Raw genomic sequence first — 17072 nt, forward strand, 5'->3', positions numbered from 1 at the left:
GGAAACTTTTAAGCTGATGGTGTTGCAGAGCTGAATTTTATTGCCCCATCTCAAGTGCTGGGTCATTTAGCAAGGGCAAGTTTTTTTGTTTTTGTTTTTTAAAAAAATATTTTGCTTCAAGGACAAAGATGACTTTATTATCTTTATGTGAATCTTATTGTACTTATTCTGTTCCCAGATCAGGGAGAGGTGAACCCATACATGTTTACATAGGAACATCAAAGTACTTTTAATGAATTTTAAATAGTACAAATAAGAGAAAAACAAAATCTGGAGGCAACAAAGTCTTTGGAAGCCAGATTTGAAACCATCGATATGGTTACTATTAAAGCACAGGTAGTTCTTGGCTTAAGACTGGAATTAAGATTGGAATTCAATTACAATTGAAAATCATGGTGGTCATTCAGTGGGTCACCATGTCAGCATGCCCAATTTTACAAGCTTTCTTGCAGTGGTCATTAAAGCAAACCTCGTGGTGGTTAAATGAATCCTGTTTAAGCAACTGGGTGTTTTTTTGTTTTGTTTTGTTCTGTTTTTGCTGGAAACTAGAAATAAATGTGAGTTTCTGGCAAAAAGTGCTGAAAAGTGTGCTCTGGTGACAGCAGGACACTGCAAATGGCTGTAAATGCAGGACAGTTGCCAAGGGCTCCAAGATATGTTCGCGTGACCCCAGGGATATGTGCCTATCGAAATTTTGAAAACAGGTTGTAAGTTGCCCTGGGGAGGCCTGTTGTAACTTCGACTAAGTAGTTGGTTTTAAGTCAAGAACAATCCATAGGAAATGGGGGGGGGAATTGGGAGCTCAGAAGGTCTACAAGCAGATTCCGGGGGGGGGGGGTAGGGGGTTAGGGTTAGGGCAATGTGAAAAATTAAGACAGTATCCAGTACTTGGAATATACCCTTTTTTTTACACACATTATGTGTGCCGCCAGGACACTGTCCTAGCTCTTGTTTTTTCCCCCCTTTTTCCTTTTTTCCATTATTTCTTTGATGCTAGAGTAATCAAAGCAATGGGAACAGGTGATGTTTTTGCTCCTATTGTAGGTCTCCCTGTAGGGAGACTTTGTGGCAAGGAAGAACTGGTAATTCAGCTTTCTACAAACAAAATAGCAACATTCTCAGCTGGAATTTAAAGAGGGTTGTTCTAACCTCGGCAACTTTAAGACCTATGGACTTCAACTCCCAGAATTCCTCTGCCAGCCATGGGAATTCTGGGAGTTGAAGTTCACAAGTCTTAAAGTTGCCAAGGTTGGACACCCCTGTGCTAAAAAAGAAAAGAAAAGAAAGAACATAGTTTGCAGTATTGTGGATGGTGGGGAAGAATGCCAGGTTTTACCCAGCCTGGGCAGAAATGGAAAAGTTGCCCCCTGGGAGATGTAGAGGTTGAACAGAGGAAAGTTCTTTGACTTAATTGGCCATCTTTGCAAGAAGATAATTTATAAACTAGCAGCTAACAGGGAGCAAGGAAGAAAGCTGCGTCACACGTATTTAAGAGAGAGGTCACGCCAGGTATGAATGCAACACCTACCATCCCCTCTGAAGATCTAAGATGCATTAGGCTGGAAACAACAGTTTTGAACTCAAGATAGCAAATATGGAGACGGTGAATTTGCAATGGACTTGGAATGGGGAGAGGATGGTCTATTCCTGCATTCAGGAAGATCTAGTACTGTTCTGGTCAAAGTGGAAGTATGGATCTGCCCACTAGGATACAGGTAGTCCTTGAATTATGACCACAGTTGGAACCAGAATTTCTGTTGCTAAGCAAGGTGGTTGTTAAGTGAGTTCTGCCCATTGATAAGATCTTTATGGTCCTGACTGTTAAGAGAATCACTGCAGTTAAGGGTATCACATGGTCAATAAGCAAATGTGGCTTCCCCCGTTGAGTTTGCCTGTTGGATGCTGGCTGGGAAGGTCACACATGGCAATCACATTATCTGGGGATGCTGCAACCTTCCTAAATTCATGCTGGTTGCTAAGAACCTGAATTCTATTAATCTGATAATAGGGATGCTGTAATGGTCATAAGTGTGAGGACTGGTGGTAAGTCACTTTTTTCAATGCTTTGAAACTTTGAACAGTTCCTAAACAAACAGTTCTAAGCTGAGGACCTATCAGCCAGAATTAACCAAAGGCCACCTTTGATTTTCTGCTAACAAGGAAGAGAAGAAGGTTATCTGGAAGCAGGAGCTAGAACCTTGCTGGCTTACTGATCAGGTAAGAGATGGTCTTATTTTAGACATTACATCTTAAATTCCAGAGAGATATGTGTGTGTACATGTGAAGGGACTTTGGAGGTCTTCTAGAATCTAGTCCAACCCCTTCCTCAAGCAGGAGATCCTATACAATTTCAGACAACTGGCTGTCCAGTCTCTTCTTAAAAACCTCCAGTGATGGAGCAACCACAACCTCCGAAGGCAAACCGTTGCACTATAATTGTTTTCATTGTCAGAAAATTTCTCCTTAGTTCTAGGTTGGATCTCTCCTTGATAAGTTTCCATCCATTACTTCTTGTCCTGCCTTTGTGGCAGCCCCTCAAATATTAGAGGACTGCTATCATGTCACCCCTAGTCCTTCTATTCATTAAACTAGACCAGGGGTAGGCAACCTCGGCTCTTTTATGAATCATGGACGTCAACTCCCAGAATTCATGAGTCAGCTATGCTGACTCAGGAATTCTGGGAGTTGAAGTCCATGACTCATAAAAGAGCCGAGGTTGCCTACCCCTGAACTAGACAAGCCCAATTCCTGCAACCGTTCTTCATATGTTCTAGCCTCCAGTCCTAATCATCTTTGTTGTTCTTCAACCATCAAGTTGGGCTTGAATCCTAGTGACGTGGACAAATGCCCTTTATCCGGACTTGTCTTAGTAATAACCCACAACTCTGCCAAAGATACTGTAAAGATATTCTAGCTACGGTAGCAAACTAAATAGATACACATAGAAAATGTTGGGTCTCGCAGCTGAATTTTGGTCCTTGTATTTGTATAAAAAAAAGAAAGTGGTTAGCTTCCTTCTTGATAGACCTTCATGGAAGATCCTGGGCCAAGATTAAGGCCGCCAAGGAATGCAATGTTCAAGAAACCTGTTGCATTCTGGGAAGGGTCTCCACGGCAAACCTTTAACTTGAGCAAAGGGTGGGGTGCTCACTATAAACCTCCAGGGACTATGGGTGGAACAGAAAGCCATTTCCGTTCATATTTCAGGTTCTCTCTGGGTGTTTTAATTTACTGGGGTGTAGTTTGTGATTCTATATGAGAGCCATATGCTTCTCTTTCTTCTTTATTGCTGGGTGGGTAAAGTTACACACCAAACATCAGGTCATGCCTGTGAGGTCACCCCCATAAGTCCAAGACCCAGAGCTGTTAGGGATATCGTAATGCGTTTTAAATATATACAAGTCCAGAAAGAACCAATATTTTCTCAGAAAGGGGTGGGAGTTCCTACAGGCCCATCTGCTTGTTTTTCCCTTTTGCTTTCAAAGTTTATTTTGTGGAATCTGTGAAAATATGAACTCAACCCTGAAAGAGGCAACCCCGTTTGCGTCATAGCTCTTCAGAATGGCAAGGTCCGTGAAGGCTGATCTTGAGTGATTGCCTCACCAAAGCAGAGCGCAAATCAGCCCTGCGGCTTGCATCTATTTCTACCCCATACAAGGTTCAGCTATTAGCCCATAAAGTGTGCAAATTGAATCCAGGCCTTTGCATTTGAGGTGGTTGGGGCGGTGGGGGAGAGAGAGATTCTGAGAATCTTTCTGAATTTGGCCTATTGCCATTTGGGAGAAGGGTGAATATCTTGTTTGGTACTTTCCCCAGTCAGCAGTACAAAAAATTATTTCTCCTCCTTCCATCCTTATGGGGCAAGCCTGTAATCAGTACGAGCTGGATGGGGGTGGATCAGATGGGAGCAGAAATGGTTTAAATTGCTTTTATATTCAAACTTATCAGGGCGTCATATAAGGGGATGTCATAAAGATCAGAAGTTATAAACATCAAATCAAGAAGCTGCCCGTTTTCATCATGCAAAAATGATGGTGGCCTTTTGCATTCTTCCTCTGATGAATGCCCGTGAAACCTATATAACTTCATATCTTTAACCAATACATGAAGGGAAGTTGGGTGATGATGCGTTCTCAGATTTTTGATTTGCTGGCAATGTGTGGCTCTAAGGAAAAACTACAAAAATACATACGTGGGTAGTCCTCGACTTACAATGAAAGTTATGACTAATTACCCTGGAGGTACTTATGACCCAGTTCCAAATTGGCCACACACACACACACACACACACACACACACACACACACACGTGATTGCATGTTGAGCATTTGCCAGCATCTATGGCGGTTTTCAGTTATGTGACCATGTTTTACATCTTTTTTTTTTTGCTGAAAACCAGTATTTACTTCTGGTTTTTGGCCGAAGATGAACAATAAATTCACTTAATGAGTGCCTCAAAAGAATTGTAAAATTTGGTCGGTCACATGGGTGACCCACTTTCTAACTGTCATGAGTTATAATCATAATGGGCAGGTTCCATTGGAGTTGTAAGTCAAGGGCTATATATTATAGTAAGTGCAGTAGGGAAAATTCATTGCAAAAATAGTACGGACCAAGCAAAATTTCAGATGTCATAGTGGAAAACAGCGCATCAAAATATATGCAAGTTTTATATTATCACACTGCAATAGTAGAAATTAGTTATCCTGGCATAATCATAGAATATAGCTTTTCCTTGACATCAGCTACAGCTTTGGTGCAAGGAAAATAAAAGATATGTTTGGCAATGGAACAAAATGCAAATAACAACAAGAAGAATGTCACTTTTCTCTGCCTGAATTTCAGTCCTTGATGATGACTCAGGAGAACATGGTGGCTCATCTCACTGGCTCAAGGTTGATGTAGCCTTCCATCCTTCTGAGGTTGGTAAAATGAGGACTCAGATTGTTGGGGGGGGGCAATAAGCTGAGTCTGTAAACTGCTTAGAGAGGGCTGTAAAGCACTGTGAAATGGTATATAAGTCTAAGTGCTATTGCTATTGCTATTTGCTATAACTGTAGGTGCACAGGATGGAGTTAGGTTACTTCCATACATTTCATATTGCAGGTTATCTTACAATCAGGGTATCAGAGTCCTTAACAGCCCTGGTCCCACAGATGACAAATGTGTTGTGATTCAGTGTCAGCCTGTGCTCCCAGCAGCTGAGTCCGATGAATCTGAGGAGGAGGAGGAGGGGTTTGGAGAGCCTTTGGTGTCAGAGGGAGGCTCTGATGCACTGCAGGACTCTCAGCCTGGCCCCTCCAGTCATGTTCCTCATGAGGCTCAGCTGTGTGAGTACGAGGTGTCGGACTCAGAAGAGTCACAGCTGAACCTGTTCAGAGACGCTAGAAGCAGAAGGCGATCCAGCAGAGCAGAGCAGAGCAGAGAAAATCAATGAGGCAACTCAGTGAGAGGAGGAGAAGGCAGTGAGAAGCCATGCCTTGGGACTGATAATAAAAGGGGAAGGTGTGGGCAGGGCTGGTTGCTGAAGGCAACCATTTGGAGACATTCTAAGAGAATCCTGGTCTGTTCTTGATACATCTGTTTAACTCTTGTTTGTTGACTCTTGTTTGATATTTTGATTCATTTATTGAAGGAAATATTCTGTTGCCTCTTTGTTTGAACTGTAAATAAATTTGGGTTGGTTTTTTTCCAACCTATTGTCTGTAAAAAGGAAAAAGGTGTTGTCCCTGACACACAAACAGGGCCAGTCATAGGCTTGGAACAGAACAAAATGATGGTCAACAAGGTAGCTAGCTAGGCAGGAACGTTCTGACCAGCATTTATTGATAGCAAACAACAGCAAATAAAGTCAGCACTGGGAGTGAATTGCTCCCAGCGCCTTACATACAGGCAATCCCCTTAGCTCCACCCCCCATGCAACCAGCCAGCATCTGGCGGCTGTACCTAAAACCAACATCACCGGCCTCCGCCTCTCTCCTCCAGCTGGCCATGCAAGTCCTGTCCAGTGGCGCAGACACTCCCTCTGCTTCTCCAAGCGCTGCTCCAAAGGTACATTGCCAACAGCACTCCATCTGATCAGCAACCGGGACCCAGGAGCTCTCCAGCCCATTGGCATCATCGCCAACAGTTCAGCACGCCACCAGGAGCCTCAGCTGTATGGCGGCTGGAGAGAGAGCAGGTCAGTTTTGCTGCCGGGAGCCCCAGCTGTTCAGCGGCCAGAGAGAGAGGTATCATGGTGCTGGGAGCCTCAGCTGCTTGGCGGTTGGCTCGGTGGATTCCCTGGGCATCAGGCGATGACATCAGCAGCTTGCTGTCCGGCCGTGGGCTCCCTCAGCTGTCTCTCTCCCCCCTCCCTGAAGTGGCAAGCCCACGTGGCTTGACAGGTGGCCCCTCTACCAGGGCTCCACCTGGAAAACAAGGAGAAACATGTGATTAATTACACTGTGGCGGATGGTTTAGCTAACCTCCCTCCCAGCTTCCTGGGATACTGTCAGTGGACCCTCCTCACCAGTCGAGGAGCCTGAACGTCTGCTTCCCCCACCCATGAGGCTTCTGCGACAGGGTATCCCTTCCACCACACCAGGTACTGTAACCAGCCCTGCTGGAGTCGGGAGTCCAGTATCTCCTGCACCTCATAATGGTCCCCTGTAACAGGCCCCGATGCTTTTGTTACGGGCCTCAAGGGGGTTCCCTCTACCAGTTTCAGCAGGCTGCAATGGAAGACTGGATGTATCTTCCCCAGGAACCGGGGTAGCTGTAGCTGTACGGCTACTAGGTTGATGATCTGTGTGATCCAGAATGGCCCTAGGTATTTCGGTCCCAGCTTTTTGCATGGCACCCGCAAGCAGAGGTACTTGGTTGATAAATATACCATGTCCCCTAGCCGAAAAGGCTTTTGGGGTGTCCTTTTCTTGTCTGCCTGCACCTTTGCAGCCTCCTCCGCTCATACTAAGGCCCTCTTCACATTCCCCCAAACCCCCACAATGTGGGCTATCCAGTCCTGGGTTTGATAGGGTGAGGGGTCCCGCTGTGAACACTCAGGGATCGGGACAAAGTCCAGACCATGTACCACCTGGAAGGGAGTAAAACCAGTATTGCTGTGCACTGCATTATTGTATGCCACTTCTGTGAATGGTAGCATGTCAGCCCAATCGTTCTGCTGATAGGAGACATAGCACCATAGATATCGCTCCACCATCACGTTGGCCCATTCTGCTGCTCCTTTGGTATTGGGGTGGTATGCCGAGCTGAGTCCCTGAGACAACCCAATGGAACGGATGAACTCACGCCAGAAGCGGGCTGTAAATTGCATCCCCCGATCCGATATTATCTGCCGGGGCACCTCGTGCAGGCGGTATACCTGTGTGACGAACATTTTACTGAGTTTCCATGCAGACGGCAGCCCCTTTCATGGTATACAATGGGCCTGCTTGGAAAAAAGGTCGACTACCGTCCAGATCACCATGTAACCATGGCTCTCCGGCAGCTCCACAACAAAGTCCATCACTATCTCCTCCCATGGTTGGGTTGGATCCATCACTTTCTGCAGCAGCCCTGGTGGGCTCCCAGTATGAGGTTTTGCAGTGGCACACACAGGGTAGCCCCGTACATAGGCTTCAATATCCGCCTTCATTTGGGGCCACCAGAATTGTCTCACTAGGTGCAGGGTCTTGAGGAATCCGAAGTGTCCTGCCTGCTTTACATCATGGCACTCGTTGTAATGCCCTTATCCTCACCGCCTGTAGGACATATAACTTATCGCCCTTCCAAGCCAGCCCATCCCTTTTTGTTAGCAGGGCTTGGTGGTCCTGCAGCCAGAGATCGTCCTGGGTGGCCTTCTGCAGTTCCTGGACCAGGTCGCTGGCCAGGTGGTGGGCAACCACTTGTGCCACCACTTGCCTGAAGGGAGGCATAATGGTTTCTCCGTGGCCTTACACAATGCTGGTGGACCCTCCCATGTTCACTCACAGTGGTCAACAAGGTAGCTGGCTAGGCAGGAAAGTTCTGGCCAGCGTTTATTGAAGGTATGTTGCCAACAGGGCTCCATCAGCATGCTGTTGGGAGCCTCAGCTGTTCGGTGGCCGGAGAGAGAAGTAGCGTGGCGCTGGGAGCCTCAGCTGCTCGGTGGTCGGCTCAGGGGATTCCCTGGGCGTCAGGTGATGACGTCAGCAGCTTGCCGTCCAGCTGCGGGCTCCCTTGGCTGTCTCTCTCCCCTCTCCCTGAAGTGGCAAGCCCATGGGGCTTGACACAGGGTCCCTAATCCCAGTCTGTGGAATGCCATTGGGCCGCAGCATGCCAGAAACCGGGCCACACAAACCAGCAAAGCCCCATCCATGGGATGCAGGCAGCATGCAAAACCTCGCCCCCTCCAGTCCATGGGAAAAACTCTCTCCATGGAACCAGTCCCTGGTGCCCAAAAGGTTGGGGGCCACTGTCTTACAACTAAGCTTGATGACAGCAGGGATTCAGCTCCTGAACCATGATTGGTGTGAAGCTGCTAGTAATGGTCATTTAGGACATGTTGATACTGGGTGAATTGGATGCATTTGATACTTGCAGGGGAAGGGGAAAGGTTTTGAGCTGGTGGTTCTTTATCTCCTGATTGTCTTATCATTTCTTTGAGATGATAGCTGGTTCAGGTTTTCATATCACAATAGCTTCTAAAAAAGTGTATAGTAAATGTCATTCATATGATGGGGCATCACGCTCATCATACAAGAAAAACCACTACCCTAAGAATGGGGCTTTTGGATATTGTTCTAGCTTCTTCATGGAATCCTTCCTTGGGAAAAGTGGGTGGATGGCACTAGAAAAACCAAAGTTGGCTTAGACTAGAATTATTACAGAAAGCAGATGTCCCAAAGGTGCTTTTTCAAGAGGCAACTGGACTTTCTTGTTTTTCTTTGAACATGTTTCGCTTCTCATCCAAGAAGCTTCTTCAGCTCTAACGGGATGGTGGGGAATGAAAGGATCCATCCAGTCAGAGCTGAAGAAGTTTCTTGCATGAAAAGCAAAACGTCTTCAAAGAAAAACAAGAAAGTTCAGTTGCCTCTTGAAAAAGCACCTTTGGGACAACCATAACCTGGATGATTGAGAATCTCCATAGATAGAAAGCCAGATTGAGATCTTTGAGATATCAGGAACATTTCTGCACGTAACAATGCTATTACAATAGCCATGTACAAACCACAGAAATGCAAGCACACAGGTGTACACTTATTTTAATTTAATTTAATTTAATTGGATTTATATACCGCCCTTTCCCGAAGGACTCAGGGCGGTTTACAGGGTAATTTAAAACAAGAAATACAAAAGTTAAAAACAATTAAAAATAATTACAACAGTCCCTGAAAAAAGTAAAAAACCCCAATTAAAATTAAAATTAAAATTCTCAGCCTGGGCCAGAGAGCTCAAAGAGCCAGGTCTTCAGGTCCCGGCGGAATGAACGGAGGTTGGGAGCAGTCCTAAGCTCCACGGGCAGCTGGTTCCAGAGGGCAGGCGCACCCACTGAGAAGGCCCTCCCCCTGGGTGTTACCCACCGGCAATCTTTTACTGGCGGCACCCTGAGAAGACCCTCCCTGTGGGAGCGCACTGGACAAAGGGAACCTGATGCTGGCAGCAGGTGTTCCCTCAGATATCCCGGACCCAAGCCATTTAGGGCTTTATAGGTCATCATCAGCACCTTGAATCTCACCCGGAGGGCAACCGGAAGCCAATGCAGCTCACGGAGTAGAGGTGTTACATGGGAGTATCGGGAAACCCCCATCACAACTCGCGCGGCCGCATTCTGCACCAGCTGAAGCCTCCGAGTGGTCCTCAAGGGCAGCCCCATGTAGAGAGTGTTGCAGTAGTCTAAATGGGAGGTCATGAGCACATGAGTGACTGTGAGTAGGGCATCTCGGTCCAGGTAGGGTCGCAACTGGCGCACCAGGCGAACCTGGGCAAAAGCCCCCCTGGTCACGGCTCCTATATGGTCTTCAAAATTGAGCTGGGAGTCAAGGAGGACACCCAAGTTGCGAGCCCTATCAACAGGGGGTAACACCTCACCCACATCGTTAAAGGTGGAATGGTCTGGTTAACCCGAGATGCCGATATGCACAGTCACTCAGTCTTGGCAGGATTGAGACGAAGCCTGTTTCTCCCCATCCAGACCTGGACCGCCCCCAGGCAACGGGACATCACGGCGAGGGCATCGCTGGGTTGGTTTGGGGTGGAAAGGAAAAGTTGGGTATCATCAGCGTACTGATGATACCCCACCCCGAAACCACGAATGATCTCACCCAGCGGCTTCATGTAGATGTTGAACAGGAGGGGCGAGAGAACCGACCCCTGAGGAACTCCACAAACGAGAGGCATATGCATATATCCAGGTAGAAAGCAGGTTAATTATCCCATATTCATTTATGGTTGAGAAGAAGGCAGTTCTTCCTTACTATTGTCATGAACACAACATGAATGTCATCAGGAATTGGACAGGGCCTGACAACATGTTTACCATAATTGTTTGTAAGTTGTAGTATTCATTCAGTATCTTTTTTTTTCTCCTCCAATAAATTTCTCCTTTCAAACTGTATTAGAAGGGCACGTAACACCATTCCCCAATCAGGCAATTTCCAGATGTATGGTGGAGACACAATAGCCATGAAGAAGTACGTAAGGGGGAGCTAGAGAGAAGATGGTCATAGCCTCAGCAACTCCTACTACAAATAACTGTTTAAATCTAAGAAGTTGTTTTAAAAACTTACAATTGCCTAGATTTCATTTAAATATGAGGAGAAACTTCCTGGCAACAACAACAACAACAACAACAACAACAACAATAATAAAATGGTTGTCCAATCTCTTCTTAAAAACTTCCAGTGTTGGAGCATTCACAACTTCTGGAGGCAGGTTGTTCCTGATTAATTGTTCTGCCAGGAAATTTCTCCTGAGTTCTTAGTTGCTTCTCTCTTTGATTAGTTTCCATCCATTGCTTCTTGTCGTGCCTTCAGGTGCTTTGGAGAATAGCTTGACTCCCTCTTCTTTGTGGTAACCCATGAGATATTGAAACAGTGCTATCATGTCACCCCTCGTCCTTCTCTTGATTAAACTAGACATACCCAATTCCAGCAACTGTTCTTTATGTTTTAGCTTCCAGTCCCCTAATCATCTTTGCAGCTCTTCTCTGTACTCTTTCTAGAGTCTCAACATCTTTTTTACATCGTACTGACCAAAACTGGATGCTGTATTCCAAGTGTGGCCTTACCAAGGCATTGTAAAGTGGTATTAACGCTTTACGTGATCTTGATTCTATCCTTCTGTTAATGCAGCCTAGCACTGTGTTGGCTTTTTTGGCAGCTGCAGCACATGGCTGGCTCATATTTAAGTGATTGTCCACTAGGACTCTGATCCCTCTCACAGTTACTACTGTTGAGCAGTAGTATACTATACTATACTATACCTGTGCATTTGGTTTTTCTTGCCTAGATATAGAACCTTACATTTTTCACCACTGAATTTCATTTTGTTAGATAGTGCCCAGTGTTCGAGTCTGTCCAGATCCTCCTGTATCTTAAGCCTATCTTCTGAAGTATTGGCTATTCCTGCCAGCTTGGTGTCGTCTGCAAATTTGATGAGTTCCCCATCTACCCTCTCATCCAAGATCAAGTCAACAATGGAGCTGTTTACCAATGGAGGTTGTGGGTTCTTCATCTCGGAAGATATCTGAGGAAATGGATAATCTTTTGTGTTGGATGGTTTCAGTTATTTTCTTGCATGTGCCAGAGGGCTGGATTAGATCAATGGTTTTCAAAAGCTTGGCAGCTTTAAGATGTGTGGACTACAACTCTCCGACATTCCCAGCCAGCACGTTTGGTTTGAAAAACATTGGATTAAATTAACCTTCTATAGTTTATGATTCTGTGATCTCTCAGGTAATTTTCTCAGCCAGACTGAGGAAAGGTGCTAAGGAAGGAAACGGTATCTTTCTTGTGGTTGCCTAAGTGCTACTTATCACCACCAATAGTTGTTCAGCGCAGGGTTTGTTTGTTTTTTCTCTACCTAAGTCAAGTCAAGAGTAGCAAAGGAGTGTACTGTTTAGAGCAGAAAAACACTTTGGCTGAGAGAGCGAGCTGCTGCCAAAAACTTGACAATCACGAAAGGTGTTGGAATATAGCTCGAGAGACTGATAGTGCCCTCTATATGTCCAGAAGAAAAAATAAGGCTGATTGAGAAAATATTGTGCAGGGTGACTGTTGGGTGGGTGGGGGAAACCTCTGGGAAATGGGGTTTTTGTAGAATGTCCACAACACATACATCATAGCCAGTTTGTGAACAGAGAAGCCATTTTGTGCAAGTTCCCACAACTTGTTCCAAGAGTTCTAGAAGTACCTACAAGATCTAAAATGTTGCTTGACTCTGACTTAAGTTAGATATTTATTTTATTTATTTCTTTGTATTCCACTTGTATTATTATTTTTTTATTGAAAAGTTTTACAATACATTTTATCTTTAACAATCCCCCCCTCCCTCCACCCACCCCTACCTAACCCTCCCTATCCCTCCCCCCATTCCCCCCCCCCGACTTCCCAGAGCTAAGTACAAGGTATAAAAACAAAGAACAATCATAAACATCCATATGCTAACAACAATAAACTATTAAGTCTATCGCACTCTAGCTCATATGAGATGACTACAAGCAATACTAATATTACATATAAAAGGAAAGAAAAAAAAAGAGAAAAAAGCTTATTCAAATGCTAAATGAAACTTTTTAGTCCCATATTTGTTCTGGATATAATCAATCCACTTTTTCCACTCCATAATATAACGTTCTTGCGAATGATCTTTCAAGTAAGCCGAAATCTTTGCCATTTCCGCCAGGTCAGAAACTTTTAGAGTCCATTCTTCTATAGTCGGCAGTTCCTCCTTCTTCCAATATTGACCTATTGACCACTTGTATTATTTTTACACAGAACTCAAAGCAGGTAAACATATTCAGCACATCCTCTTCCTCTTATTTTCCCCACAAGAACAACCCTGTGAGGTGGGTCTGGCTAAAAGAGGGTGACTGGCCCAAGTCACCCAGCTGGCTTTCATGTCTAAGTAGGACTAGAACACATGGTCTCCCATTTTCTAGCCTGGTGCCTTAACCACTAAACCAAACTGGATCTATCTGTGCAAGATAGCAATAGCAATAAGACTTATATACCACTTCCCAGCACTTTACAGCCCTCTCTAAGAGGTTTACAAAGTCAGCATATTGCCACACACCCCCCAACAATCTCATTTTACCAACCTCAGAAGGATGGAAGGCTGAGTCAACCTTGAGCTGGTCAGGATCGAACCCCTGGATGTGGGCAGAGTTTACCTGCAATACTGCATTCTAACCACTACACTGCATTGCAATGAAACAATTGTCCTTTAGCCTGTCATCAATGTTTGTAAATAGGCCTCAGAAGGATGGGAAATAGCCTTTGGTACACTTTGTGTACAAGTAGTCCTTGACTTACAACCACAATTGAGCCCAAAATGTCCACTGCTGTAAGACACTTGTGAATTTTGCCCCATTTTGTGACTTTTCTTGCCATAGTTGTCAAATGAATTATTGCAGTTATTAACTTATTAACACAATTGTTGAGTGAAACTGGCTCCCCCATTGACTTTGCTTGTTAGAGGATTGGAAAAGATGATCCTTGGGGACACTGCAACTGTCATAAATACATGCCAGTTGCCAAGCATTCAAATTTTGATCACATGACAATGGGGATGCTGCAATCGTGATGTGAAAAATGGTCATAAGTCATTTTTTCCAGTGCTGTTTAACTTCAAACAGTCACTGAATGAATGTCTGTAAGTCGAGGACTACCTGTGTAGGGACCGTATATCCTTTATTACAGAAAGCTGCCCTCTACATTTATTTTAGTTATTTATCTTCTTGGTTTTGCTCTTGAACTTTCCTTTCTAAAGAAAAGTTATAAACACTTTTTTTTATTCTTATGAATCTTTTTCAGATTTGCCCCTTTTTCAAGGTTGTCTTTTATTTTCAGGTTTGCTCTTCAAAAAAAGTTCACTAATTACCGATACCTTGACGTTTATTGATTTATATTGCAGTTTACATCCCCCAGCCAATTCAAATGACTCTGAGCAGGTTACAAATTAAAAATTAAAAATGTGACAATAAAAGAAATGAAAGTTTTAAAAACGAGTACAAAGGTAAATCATTGGTAGTACATAAAACGTGGCTAGAGTTGAAAGTCTGGTGAAACTGTCTTTGAAAATCTTTGAAAAATCATGAGGGAGGGAACTTTAAGGAGTTCCGAAATGTGGGAGCCATCACAGAGGCCTGTCATCCTGGCTAGGTATGGTTCTCTTTACATAGAGATGGATTCTCAACAGATCTTCTTGAGATGTTCTCGTTGACAAGAAATTTCACTTCTAGCACATGAATACCAGTATTTTCTGGTCTCTATACATCATTAATCAAGAGTCAGCTTCTCAACTTAGCCAAGCCTTATGGTTCCACATAACTCAGCAGTACCTAGCCAACCTTAGTTGACTTCAAAAATTCAGTTAATAATTGGAGGGGACACCATCAGGTAGTCTCAGGACTGGAGGCCTAAGTGAGTGGCTGGCAAAACAAATAAAAAGCAGACTTAGAAAAAGATAGTGGTAAATCAGTTCAACATTGCTGTTAAAAAAATTATTTTAGTTTTTGTTTTTGCATACAGTCATGCACATTATAATGCAAATGACCCAAGTTCAGATATTATCCTAAGACTGGAAGAATGGTTAGCTGCCAATATTTAATATCCAGAAACTATAGCAGCCTCTCCAAACATGGGCCAGGCACTCCATTCCCAGAACGGTTTTCAGGTTGTGCCCATTTCTGGTTTGCACAATCTCAGTGAAGGAGAACAAACTATCACATTACAGCCTCCCACAGAGGAAGGGATTATGTGCAAGTATTGTCCACTTCCCTACCCCTATGGAGAGAAAGCGAAGCCTACGCACTTTCAGTCCATCAGGTGACCACGCTACTCATTCACTCTTCTCCCTTACTCACAACCACCTCCTGTGTACTCTACTCCATGGATTGTGCATTCCTGCTGCAGCTAATTGCTCAGTCTTCTGTGTCTTCTTTTGATCGCCGCAGTCAGGTTTCTAAGCAAGCCAGCCAACAGGGGCACCTAGAATTCTATATTGTGCAGCAAGAATATTCCTATTAGGTGTTGATCACCTTTATTACAAGAATCTTGTCAGGCTGGCTGTATTCTCTTGGGAACTAGTTGATAAAGCTTCATTAGTGTGGTCTATGATGTTTCCTCCCATGGAGAAACTCTATGTTGCCATGGCTCTTTACTTCTCCCTCTCCTCTAGTCCAGGGGTCCCCAACCCCCGGGCCGTGGCCCTCTGCTGGACCACGGCAGATTTGGAACCAGGCTGCACGAGTGGTGGGTGAGCACGCGTGTACATGCAGCCCCTCACATAAATAAAGTTGTGTGCGTGAGCACCCCTATCCCTCACGCCAAACCATGTGTCAGTTCGAAGCACCATTTTGCTGGTGTGACAAATGTTGCTTCTCAGCTTGCCAATGAACTCAGGGGAAGGGAGAGGAGAGAGGTATGGAATGCAGACTTCAATGATTAAGAAGCCAGACCATGAGACTCAAGGACATTACAGCAGGTGTCTGGACAGACTTAGAGATGCTTTCTCATAACAATATTTTTCCACTTGATTGGGCAATGTGACCTGATCAAGAGGGAGGGAGGAGAATTCAATGCTTTCGCTATATGGGTTTAGGAGGGTCTTGTCAGAGCTGGTTGTGCAGGGCCAAGTCTCTGCACTACTTCTGATCTTGCACTACTTTTTTGAGGTTTTCCTGTGATCTGGCTGGGGTCAGCTTTGATAGTGTCCAGCCACCATTTCCTTTGACAGCCTAGTTTCCTTTTACCATTAACTCTTTCAATCATAATTTCTTTCTCCAATGAATTCCTCCACATGACATGGCCAAAGTAAGTGAGACGCAGTTCTGTGATTTTGCCTTCTAATGAACTGTCCAAGGAGATTCCACCACAATTCCCATTGCGATCCCCAGATTGGGAGGGGTGGTTGAAGCAGGAGGCTCCACCAGATTAGAGTCCTCCCATTGTAATTACTGTCAGTCCTCTCATTCCTGGTAGCTGATCCCCAGCGTGAGAGACGAAGCAGATGGAGATAACCATTTCCTTAAAAGCTCCCCCATTATTTTTTTTAAAAAAATCACATTCACGTGGTGACCATCTTGACTTTTTTGATCATACCCTACAAACAACCCAGGATCAGCTGAGCCAGGACTGGAGGTCTGGAAGACTTGGCTGCCAAGAGTTTGTGCAAACCCTGTAGCCACACAAAAAGAAATTTCTTCACAAATCAGGATTTTATTGGCATAATAACATATGGAGAGGAGACCACCGGAGATTCACTGGGGTTGCACGTCAAGCCAGGATCGAGCAAGATCCTGCCTCTTTGGAGGTGGCTTGCCTATACAACTTTTAAATGGGACATAATCTTATGCAGAATTGACTCGGGAGGCCGGTGTGTGGTGTAGTTGGTTCACATAGTGTGGTGGGATGGAGGGTTTGTTGTCACTGTGTGTTGGGGGGAGAGAGCACAGGGGGAGGCTCAGCTAATCTCAATGTACACATGTTGTACTTTGACAATAAAGGTTTATTATTATTAAACATTGGTCTGAAACGTACAGGGCTTCTCGCTTGAGCAGGAGGTCGGGCTAGAAGACCTCCCACGTCCCTTCCGAGTCTGCTAGTCGGTTATTCCTGCCCCTAAGCATCAGCCAACCCGCGCAGCTCCCAGCAAATGCCATCCTCGCCCGCTTCCTCTCTGCCCGCTCCACTCCCGAGCCAAGAAGAGCCGAGGGGCGCGGGGCGGGCGGAGGAGGTGCCGGGGGCGGGGCGGCGGAGGTCTTAGGCAGGGCCCCCGGATCGAGGCGGGGCTGCGGAACAAGCAAGGCACCGGCGGAGTTGCGGGGCCGGGCCGCCAGAGAGAGAGAGAGAGAGGCTGAGCTAGTCGCTGGGAGCTCGCTCTGCTGCTCC

The sequence above is a fragment of the Vipera berus genome (assembly GCF_964194415.1).
Source record: "Vipera berus genome assembly, chromosome: 1".
NCBI lineage: Eukaryota > Metazoa > Chordata > Lepidosauria > Squamata > Viperidae > Vipera > Vipera berus.